Source organism: Malus domestica, chromosome 05 (genome assembly GCF_042453785.1).
Source record: "Malus domestica chromosome 05, GDT2T_hap1".
NCBI lineage: Eukaryota > Viridiplantae > Streptophyta > Magnoliopsida > Rosales > Rosaceae > Malus > Malus domestica.
Genome location: NC_091665.1, coordinates 40,864,380 through 40,873,834, shown reverse-complemented (window position 1 = coordinate 40,873,834; position 9,455 = coordinate 40,864,380). Strand labels below are relative to the sequence as shown.

Sequence of the window (9,455 nt, the reverse complement as noted above, 5' to 3'; positions counted from 1 at the left end):
AGAGAGAACATCTAAATTTATAGCAAGATGAAAGTATGCGAAAATAGGGTGCAAACATAATGTGCCTCATTTTTAATGTGGGTCAATGAGGGTAAGAGAGAGTGCCCTTGGTGTTCTCTCTCTCAGTGCACAGAGATATGACCTTACTACCAGAATGGAAAGAAGCCGGTATAACAGCTTTGGTGCTTACATTGGATATATGCAACCTGCTCTAGGAGTAGGGATGGGCAATGGTTATGGCGAGCGGGTAACTGCAATTATTTACCAATAACCGTTGTTACACTCACCCCTAATTTAAATTGTATTTTCACTAAGTTTGAGATTATCTTACTTTTAAAATTGTTTTTGAGTTTTAAATTGTGTGCTCAAGGGGTCTACCCCCTATTTTGTCCCCCGTTCCCTTTCCCTTTCTTTTATTTATTTTCTTCTTTCTTCTTAAAAGTCTCTCTTTCTCTCTTCTCCCTCACTCTCCCTTACACTCTCTCTATCTCAGCCCCTCTAAGGGCTTTTCTTACCAACAAACAACACCACAACAACATCAACATCTTCATTAGCACCATAGTGAGTTTAGAATCGAAGAAATGACACCCCAAACCCCTCTCTTCCATTCAGCCAGTACTGTTCATCGTCTTCCCCAACGAGTCTCTTGATTTTTCAACATTGGTAAGCTTATAAAAACCCTTGGGATGTGTTTTAGGGTTAGATTGAAGCTTGTTTTAAGTTGTGTATATGTTTGAATCACATAAAATAGCTCAGGAAAGCTTTTCCAAATGTTCCGGCAAGCACCGCCACTTTCGAGGTTACGGCCAACATATGGCGAGTTGGCTAGCGTGAAAGGTATCAATCTCTTCATCTCGCTGAGTACTACAACTTTCCTTTTTTGAATTACCCAATTTCGTTGAGTATTGAAGAAGTTATACTCATTTGAATCTTACCAAGTTTCTGGCGACCTTAGTGGCTTTCAAGGCGTTTTTCGGCAAAAAATCAGCTAGTTAGACGTTGTGCAAAGTACCATTCTTTTTGTCTCTTCGAGAACTATAACTTTCGTTTTTGTTTCACTCAATTTCGTTGAGTATTGACAAAGTTATTGATGTTTAAAGGTTACCTAGAAATTCTGGCGGAAAGCCCAGTTTTCTCGGCGAACCCGTGCCTTCCAGGCCATTTTCCAGCCAACTCCGGCCACGATGACGGGAACCAAAGGTATATTTCGATTCCTTACTTTTCGGGCTTCAATTTGGTATATTGAATTGCATGAGTTGGTTGAGTTTTAAGCTCCATCAGAGCTTGGAAATTCTTAGGCCGAAGTCTGGCCTTCCTCTTGCTTGAGGTCCGGCGTCCACCTTTCCCAGTCGAAACAGGCCTTTTAGGCAACCTCAGAAACCATCGGGCCTTAGGCCCGTTTCAGATCCAAGCCCAAGTCCTTTTCTTTCTTTTATTAATTGTTTTGGTTTAATTAAATTGTTAAAGGCCTTTGGTCCTTTCCTGCCGAGCCCAACCCATATCCTTTTATTTTTATTTATTTTATTTCAAGCCCAAATCTATTAGAAACCCTTTTATTTATTTATTTATTTTATTTGTTTGAAACTAAACCCAAACTCTTAAAACCCAACCCTTTTTAAAAGTCTAATCCAAACATTTTTTAACCTAGGGCCTTAAGCACTAAACCCTTTAATCTTTCAAACCCTAAACCCTAACCGGCTCAAACCCTTTTGTGGAATATTCCATTAGAGAATATTCTGTTAGGGAATATTCTCTGGAATATTCTATTGACGTTTATGAAATTTATCCAGGACCCTTCTTAGGGTAATTCGATGTCCTGAATCCGTTTTCGACGTCCGTTTTCCCAAATTAAATCGATTGAGTATAGTTTTATTAATTGAGCCCTTTATGTGCTTAGGGATAATTATCTGTGGCGTTCCTTCAATGACTTAGAAAGCTTGACCTGAAATCCAAAACCAATTCTTCAACTTGCAATGAAACAAAGGGCTTTTTAGTTTGGAATCCCTTCTATACGAAGCACTTCTGCTTTTAAGCGCTTCTGCTAGAAGTGCATTTATTTGAAACATGTTTGAAGATCATATCCAAGTCCAAATGCTTCCTAAAAAGCATAGAAGTACTTCTAGAAAGCAGTTATATGAACCTGAATATAACTTCCCTGACCGGAAAATCAAAATACATAATATGATTGCAAAACAATGTTTTTGTGTGATACAATCTGGTCTCGGTTAAAATCTAGTATCATTTACAGAAAGGAAAAAAAAGTAGTAGTAATATTCCTATAATACGCTGTAACATGCTTGCACTTCTCCGCACCAAGTTCTCAAGGAACGCCAACGTGTGGTTAATCATGTCAGCATCCAGAATCACAACTCTGTGCCTGATAAATAAAGCCAACCGGATACTCGAGATCAAAAAAGGTGAAACTACATGCATAGAGAACTATAAATAAGATGAAAGTCAGTTCTTTGCAAAACCAATTGTATTTACCAAAAAATGAAATAAAAATAAAACCCAACAACCAAAAAAAGAGGAGCATGTGAAGTAGCAGTCATGTATGAGTTCAATCATCACCTAAAGTTCGGAAATTTAGATTAACCCATTGCATCATTTCTATAAAAAAAAATATTCCAATTATGGCATTATCATTGAGCAAAAATAATATGTTGGCAGAAAACAAATTTTATGAAAATGGTGTGTGGATTTATAGCTAACCAAAGCATTGATTATAAAAATTGTGACATCTAACTAATCAAAAGAATAATCTTTACCGTGATAACATACAAATGCAAAGGTGATATCAATTTTTTTCAAAGGAAAACTAATGAAAAAAGCTTGAAAACTTTGAGTTTTAATGATAAGGACAAAATAAAAGGTAAAGTGAATAGTATAAGGTTTGACTTTTTAGTGTTAAAATGTGGTTTTTCGTTAAAGTGAACAATACCGCGGGTTTTTCGTTAAAACTCATTTTTTTCAATTGTCCGAGAGGTATACAATTCTAAGTATTGGGTTTACTTCATATTGGGTGAAATCCTATTTAGAGAATATGGATAATTGCTGGTCTAATCATTAACAATAACCTCCTTCCTAGCGCTTTTTCAAGATGTCTAGAAGCACCCAGGTTCAAAGTCTCCAAACTCAAACACCATAAAACGCATCATTGAAAAAATCACAACTTAAAAATGGTTGAAAAATTAAAACTTGGTAAGCAAAATCTAAGAGGGCTAACAAATTACCTGCACTTGGAGTAGAGACTGGCAAATCCACCAAACTGCAAAGATCAACCTTTCCTTCATTCGTGTGTATTGGCTATTCTGCACAAATGATTCATACAAACCTTGAAACCCATTGCCCCAAATTCAAACTCTCCAAAACCCTAAAAGTAAATAAAACAGAGCAATCAAACCTAAATATCTAAACCACTTTTGACCAAAACCCATCAATTAGAACATAAAACCCAGCATTAACCTGGTAATTTAAAAAAAAAAAATTCTCATTACTCATTTACAAAATATATTAAAATTCATATAAACTAATAAAACCCAAAAAAAAAAAAGGAAAACAGAGTTTGAAGTTTTTTTATGAACTTACAACAAACAAAATAATTCTTTTTTCTACAACCATGTGGAGTTTCTTGATTCAATCACATAAAACAAAATTCTTAAGTTCAAAACAAAAAAAAAATATTACAAATTAAAGTGAAGAAATAGGAAGAATAAAGAAAGAAGAGCATGCAAACGGAGGAGAATAAATAAAAACGAAGAAGTTCAAAATAAAATCATACAACAATCTTTAGATAGAATGAGAACGCAGGAATTAAAATTTGGGGACAAATATTAATTAAACTACTGTAGCAACATGCAAAAAACGGCGAAGTTGGAAATTCATGTACCATTTGAAACGATTAGTATAATCGTTGCATGTCTCTTAGTCTTATCCTAATCTGCATGGAGGAAGCTGTCTCTTTTGCCCTTTCTTTCTGGGTTCTCTCTGTTTCCTCTCCCACCTATGCCTCTTGATTCAAACAAAATGCTTGCTGCCCAGAGAGCAATCTGTGCAGGTTAATCAAGAGGTCACTAATTGGTTTTAGCCAACAGATGGTTAACCTATCACCAAAAAAAAAAAAAAAAAAATCAAAACTTCCAAATTAATTGAAAGAACTATAAAATGAATCGGGGGTTTCGGCTGAAGTGAAAAGTAAGAACAAATAATTAATAAACATCATCCACATCTAGCGAATTAATTGAGAAATATTAAATTATAAATAGGGAAACCAGAAAGATTGAAAGATGAGATCATCATCCATCTTGCAAAGGAATATGTATAGGGTGGAGTGCCTTCATCAAAGACAAATTCATCCTGCAACCTAATCAATTGTCCTAACAACCATAATGTAGAGAAATTTGTGGTGGTCCATTGCACATAGGCAGCAGGCTGTTAAGCATATCAATATTTGCATAAGATGAACCAACATTTGAAAAGGATAAGCAGACGGACCAACAAAGAGAGAACATCTAAATTTACAGCAAGATGAAAGTATCCGAAAATAGGGTGCAAACATAATGTGCCTCCTTTTTAATGTGGGTCAGTGAGGGTAAGAGAGAGTGCCCTTGGTGTTCTCTCTCTCAGTGCGACCTTACTTGACAGAGATATGACCTTACTACCAGAATGGAAAGAAGTCGGTATAACAGCATTGGTACTTACATTGGATATATGCAACCTGCTCTGGGAGTAGGGATGGGCAATGGTTATGGTGGACGGGTAACCACGGTTATTTACCCATAATCGTTCATATTCATACCCGCATAACCATTTACCCGTTGGATAATTGCATAAACGGTTATACCCAAACCCGTAACCGTTTATAAATGGTTAACCATACCCATAACCGTGTACCCATTTAACCATAATCGTTTACCCATTTAACCATAACCATACCCGTTTACCCGTTTATCCTTTTTTACCCATTTACTCATTTTTCACCCGTCTACATGTTTTTTTAACAACTTGAAAATTACAAAAGAAAAATTTGTCGTAATTTTCGTTTTCTGATAATTAAACATCGTTATTGGTAAATTTTAGTATGCATTTCCCTATTTTAATCATTTAAGTCCTCATACAATTCCAATAATTGAAATAATAGTTTACGAACGATATTTTTCTGCTACACCCAACTTTAATTATAATCCATATGATTACAAAGTAAACTTATGTGTGATTATTTCTCCTTTATGGTATCACAGAGCTAAGAAAGTCTCACGACAACCCTAGCAAAATTATTATTTTTTTTTGACATGGCCTCTTCTGCGTCTTCCTCCTCCGACTCCTCTTCTGCCCTACCCACTTCTGCTATCCCTAATGTCTCCAATTTTTTGACGATCAAGCTTGATCGTACCAACTACCCTCTTTGGCATGCGCAAATGCTCCCCCTGCTTTGTAGCAGGAACCTCGTCTCCTTCGTTAATGGCACTAGTCAGTGTCCTTCAGCTTTTCTCAAAGATACTGACGGCAATCTCACCACTGCTGTCAACCCCGCTTTCGAACTCTGGATGCAGCAGGATGCCATGGTTATATCATGGATCAACAGTTCCGTTCACCCCACTATTTTGGCCATTCTTATTGGCAAAACTAGTTCTCACTCCGCTTGGACTTCTCTCCGTGAGCGTTATGCTTCCACATCAACTGGTCGTCTTTTGCAACTCCGGAGTGATCTGATGAACACGCATCGTGGTGATTCATCCATTGCTGATTTTTTGGACTGTGTGAACTCTCTCGCTGACACTCTATCTCTCTCGAGGTCTCCTGTTTCAGACTCGGACTTGGTAGCCATTGTTCTCAACAACGTTGGTCTTGCGTATGAAAGCACCGTCTCGTCTGCTTAAACTCGAGAGGATGCCATCTCCTATGGTGCTTTGGAGGCCTTGCTTCTCGGTGCCGAACGTCGTCAAAAGATGAGTCAGATGGTCCATCTTGATGCTGCCCCTACTGCCCTCGTTGCTGGCCGTGGAGGGCGTGGTTTTCAGGCCGGTGCTAGTCGTGGTCGTGGTTTTCAGGCTGTTGCGGGTCTTGGCGGCCGTGGTCCTTTTCAAGGTGGTCGTGGCATGATTCAATAGCTAGGAGCTCATGCTCCTAATGATGGTGTCCTTGGTGTTGGCCCTCAGCAAGGTCATGGCTTTAATCCCAATGGTCGTGTTCAGTGTCAAATCTACCACAAACCTGGTCACTCTGCTATCAATTGCTACAATCGTATGAACATGGCATACGAAGGTCGTGTTTCTGCGCCCAAGCTTCAGGCTTTTGCTGCCGCTGCTCATGCTCTTGACCATCTCCTCGCGGCTCCTCCTCAAGTTCAAAATTGGCTCTTTGATTCTGGAGCTAATGCTCATATTACGAATGATCTGACACAAGTAACTGATCACCGATAGTACAATGGAAATCACCATGTGAATGGTGTAGTTGGCGGCACAGGTTTGCATATCTCTAAAGTTGGTCACTCACATATTCGCACTCCCTTCCATACCTTTAATCTTTCCAACTCCTTATATTGTCCCAATGCTTCTACCAATATTATTTCTATCAATCGTTTTACTATGGATAACCACTGCTCCCTAACCTTATATCCCCATTTTTATCGTGTTCAGGACTTAACAACAGGGAAAACCCTTTTGCAAGGCCGGAGTAAGAACGGCTTCTATCCTTTTTCCAGTCTTTCATCAAACAATAAACATGGCGTTTTTGCATTTTATGGTGGTTGCGTTTCTGATGCCGTGTGGCACTCTAGATTAGGGCATCCCTCTTCTTCTATTTTAAAGTTTTTAGTTGCTAGAAATAAATTGCCAATTCATGGCCATGTGACTTCTGCTCTATGTCATTCTTGTCCTCTAGGCAAAAGTCACAAGCTTCCCTTCCTGCTTTCAAGTTCAAATTCCAAAAAGGCAGCTCCGCCCTTTGCAAATCAAGTGGGTAATAATTACATGCACATTCCAGTTGCTTCTGCGTATGGGGCAGTTTTACCTAATGAGGCAAATCACTTTAAACCTTTTCATGGTGTTGAATTTCAAACCTCTAGCATCTGCCCGAAGAATTTCATTATCTTCGACCAGACTGATCATCGAAGTCAGATTATGTTCAATCCTGAAATTGCCCACAAAATTACTGGTCCTGCCTTTAACCTCTGTGCAGCTTACATCCAAGACAATCTGGGATTGAACGAGGGAAATAATGACAATAGAGAAGCATCGTCTACTCTGAAGGAGGATTCCGATGATATTGATGCATTGTTGAGCTTGGTGAGGAAGAGCTGGAAGATTATGATGAGGAAGAGGTCAGTACAGCACGAACTCATGGAAATTATGGGAACTCATTCTCTGATTCTTGCTCCAGTTATGGTTTGAAAACCAAGAAGGAAAGGCTGCGTTCTTCACTTGAAAAGTCTTCCGGCGTTGGTAGCAGCAGCAGCTGCAACAGTGAAAGGAAACGCCAGAAAACGAAGAAGATGGTGAGGGCGCTGAGAGGGATTGTACCTGGTGGGAATGAAACGAACACCGTTGCTGTTCTGGACGAAGCTGTTCAGTACTTGAAGTCTCTCAAGGTTGAGCTGCAGAAGAGTGGAATTGAGAATTTGAACGACTGAACGTGCACTTGAGCTATGGTGGTAATAACGGAAACTCGTATTGGGCCATTAAACGTAATGGCTGTGCTGTTGTCACTCTGAATCTCGTTTTTGGAGCTCTCTCGTCCGGCTCCTGAAGTGTATTCCAGACCTCTTTTTGATTTGTATTATGATTTGTAGTATGCATGCTCATTTTCTTGTATTTCACTTAATTTCGTACGGCAAGTTGCAGCTATCGACTGCTATGTAACCATGCACTCCAGCAGCATCTGTTGGTTAATAACTCAATTTGCTTCTGTTAGTTATATTTGATGTTCCATTATTGTTTATACTCGTTCGGTCCCTGGGATGGATTTGAATTGGATATATCGCAAAATATTAGTTATATCGATGACATAATGATTTTGCATTTAGCGAAGATTCGAAGGGATTTGACATGAAACAAACGTATTCCTTCTGGTTCGTGGAAATTTGCGGGATTGAAAAGATGTGTTCCTTTAATTCAACTTCTATTTTCAAGCGGTATTAAATTTCTGCATTTCTTCCTAAAACGTACTTTCAATATATTTAGTAATCCAAGCCAATCTAGTTCCAGGCACCAAATGAAACCATAACGATCCGTTTAATCCTGTCGCATGATTCAGAGACACGTCACTGTTTTATCTCCTTTCCATACCTCTCACATTCATCCGTTGGAAATCCAGGAACGCGAACATGATGGCCATGCATGCATCCATGGTGAATTCTTGCGTCTCCCCTCACAACCAATCAGCAGACATGTTTGTGGCAGAATTGTATTTGGTGCTGGATTCGGTAAAAGCTGCAGATGATCACTGGTTGCTTTATGTGAGCATGACTTGCTCAAATCTCTGTCACTATCTTTTTGTTTTGTTTTTTTTTTTTTTTTTTTTTAATTTAGTTATACACTCTAATTTGGATGCTTTTTTTATTAGCTTTTTGAGGTGCTGGAAATAGTGGGGACATGGATGGATGGAGGTATTGCCTCCTCCCAAGTCCCATCCCTGTACATATTTCTTAGGTTCCAATAAGATGTGAGGATAGTGGCGCACCACTGAAAACTTCTTTTCCCCACTTACCCCAATATTTCTTGCTTGGTAGTTTTTGTGCCTTTTTGACCCCACTCTTTGCGATCAATTTTGCTCAAGTTGGGACTAACCTATTCATCATCCCTCTAGTTCTCTTTGTTTTCTGATGGCTTATTGCCCACCCATATATCTACTTTATTTCCTTGTGCAAATTTTGGAAACAAAGAGTAAGAAATTTACTTAATTTTGTGTTCATGTTTCCTTGGATCTTACGTTTGGATAGAATCCATTCTCAGTTGGTTGTAATCATGGGAACTATTTACTTCTTAGTTGTACCGTAAAGTTTTTTCTTTGGTTATACTAAAAGAAACCAATTTCTTTTAACCTACCTTAATCGTAACTTATTTCTCTGCTTTTTCACTATTTGAACTAACCTCAAGGCTTTTAGGTAAAGTCTTTTTTCAACCTGCATTGTTGTCAAGTTTAATTTGGAATAATCTTAAGATTATTCCTCATGGTAGAAATTGATCCTTGCATATATATGTGTGTGCGCATGTGTAAGTAATATAAAAACAGAGATGCTATTGACGCTCTAAAAATGTCGTAGAAAGAAGTAGGATACATAGGAGGCAAAACAATCTTCTTACTTCTACATCAAAGCAAAAGAACAACCATTCTATTAGTATGTCATCACCTTGTGCATGTGCACCATCAGCATGGCAAACATTTTCATTAAACATTTCTATTCCATTTGCAGTGTCAGAAGTATGATCTTCTGTATCCCCTGATTTCTTTTGCTA

At 38.4% G+C, this 9,455-nt stretch overlaps 1 pseudogene; it reads left to right on the top strand.

Moving 5' to 3' along the window:
* The first annotated feature begins 5,948 nt into the window (after nt 1-5,948).
* LOC114825179 (transcription factor bHLH144-like) lies at nt 5,949-8,012 on the top strand (annotated as a pseudogene).
* Nucleotides 8,013-9,455: the final 1,443 nt, after the last annotated feature.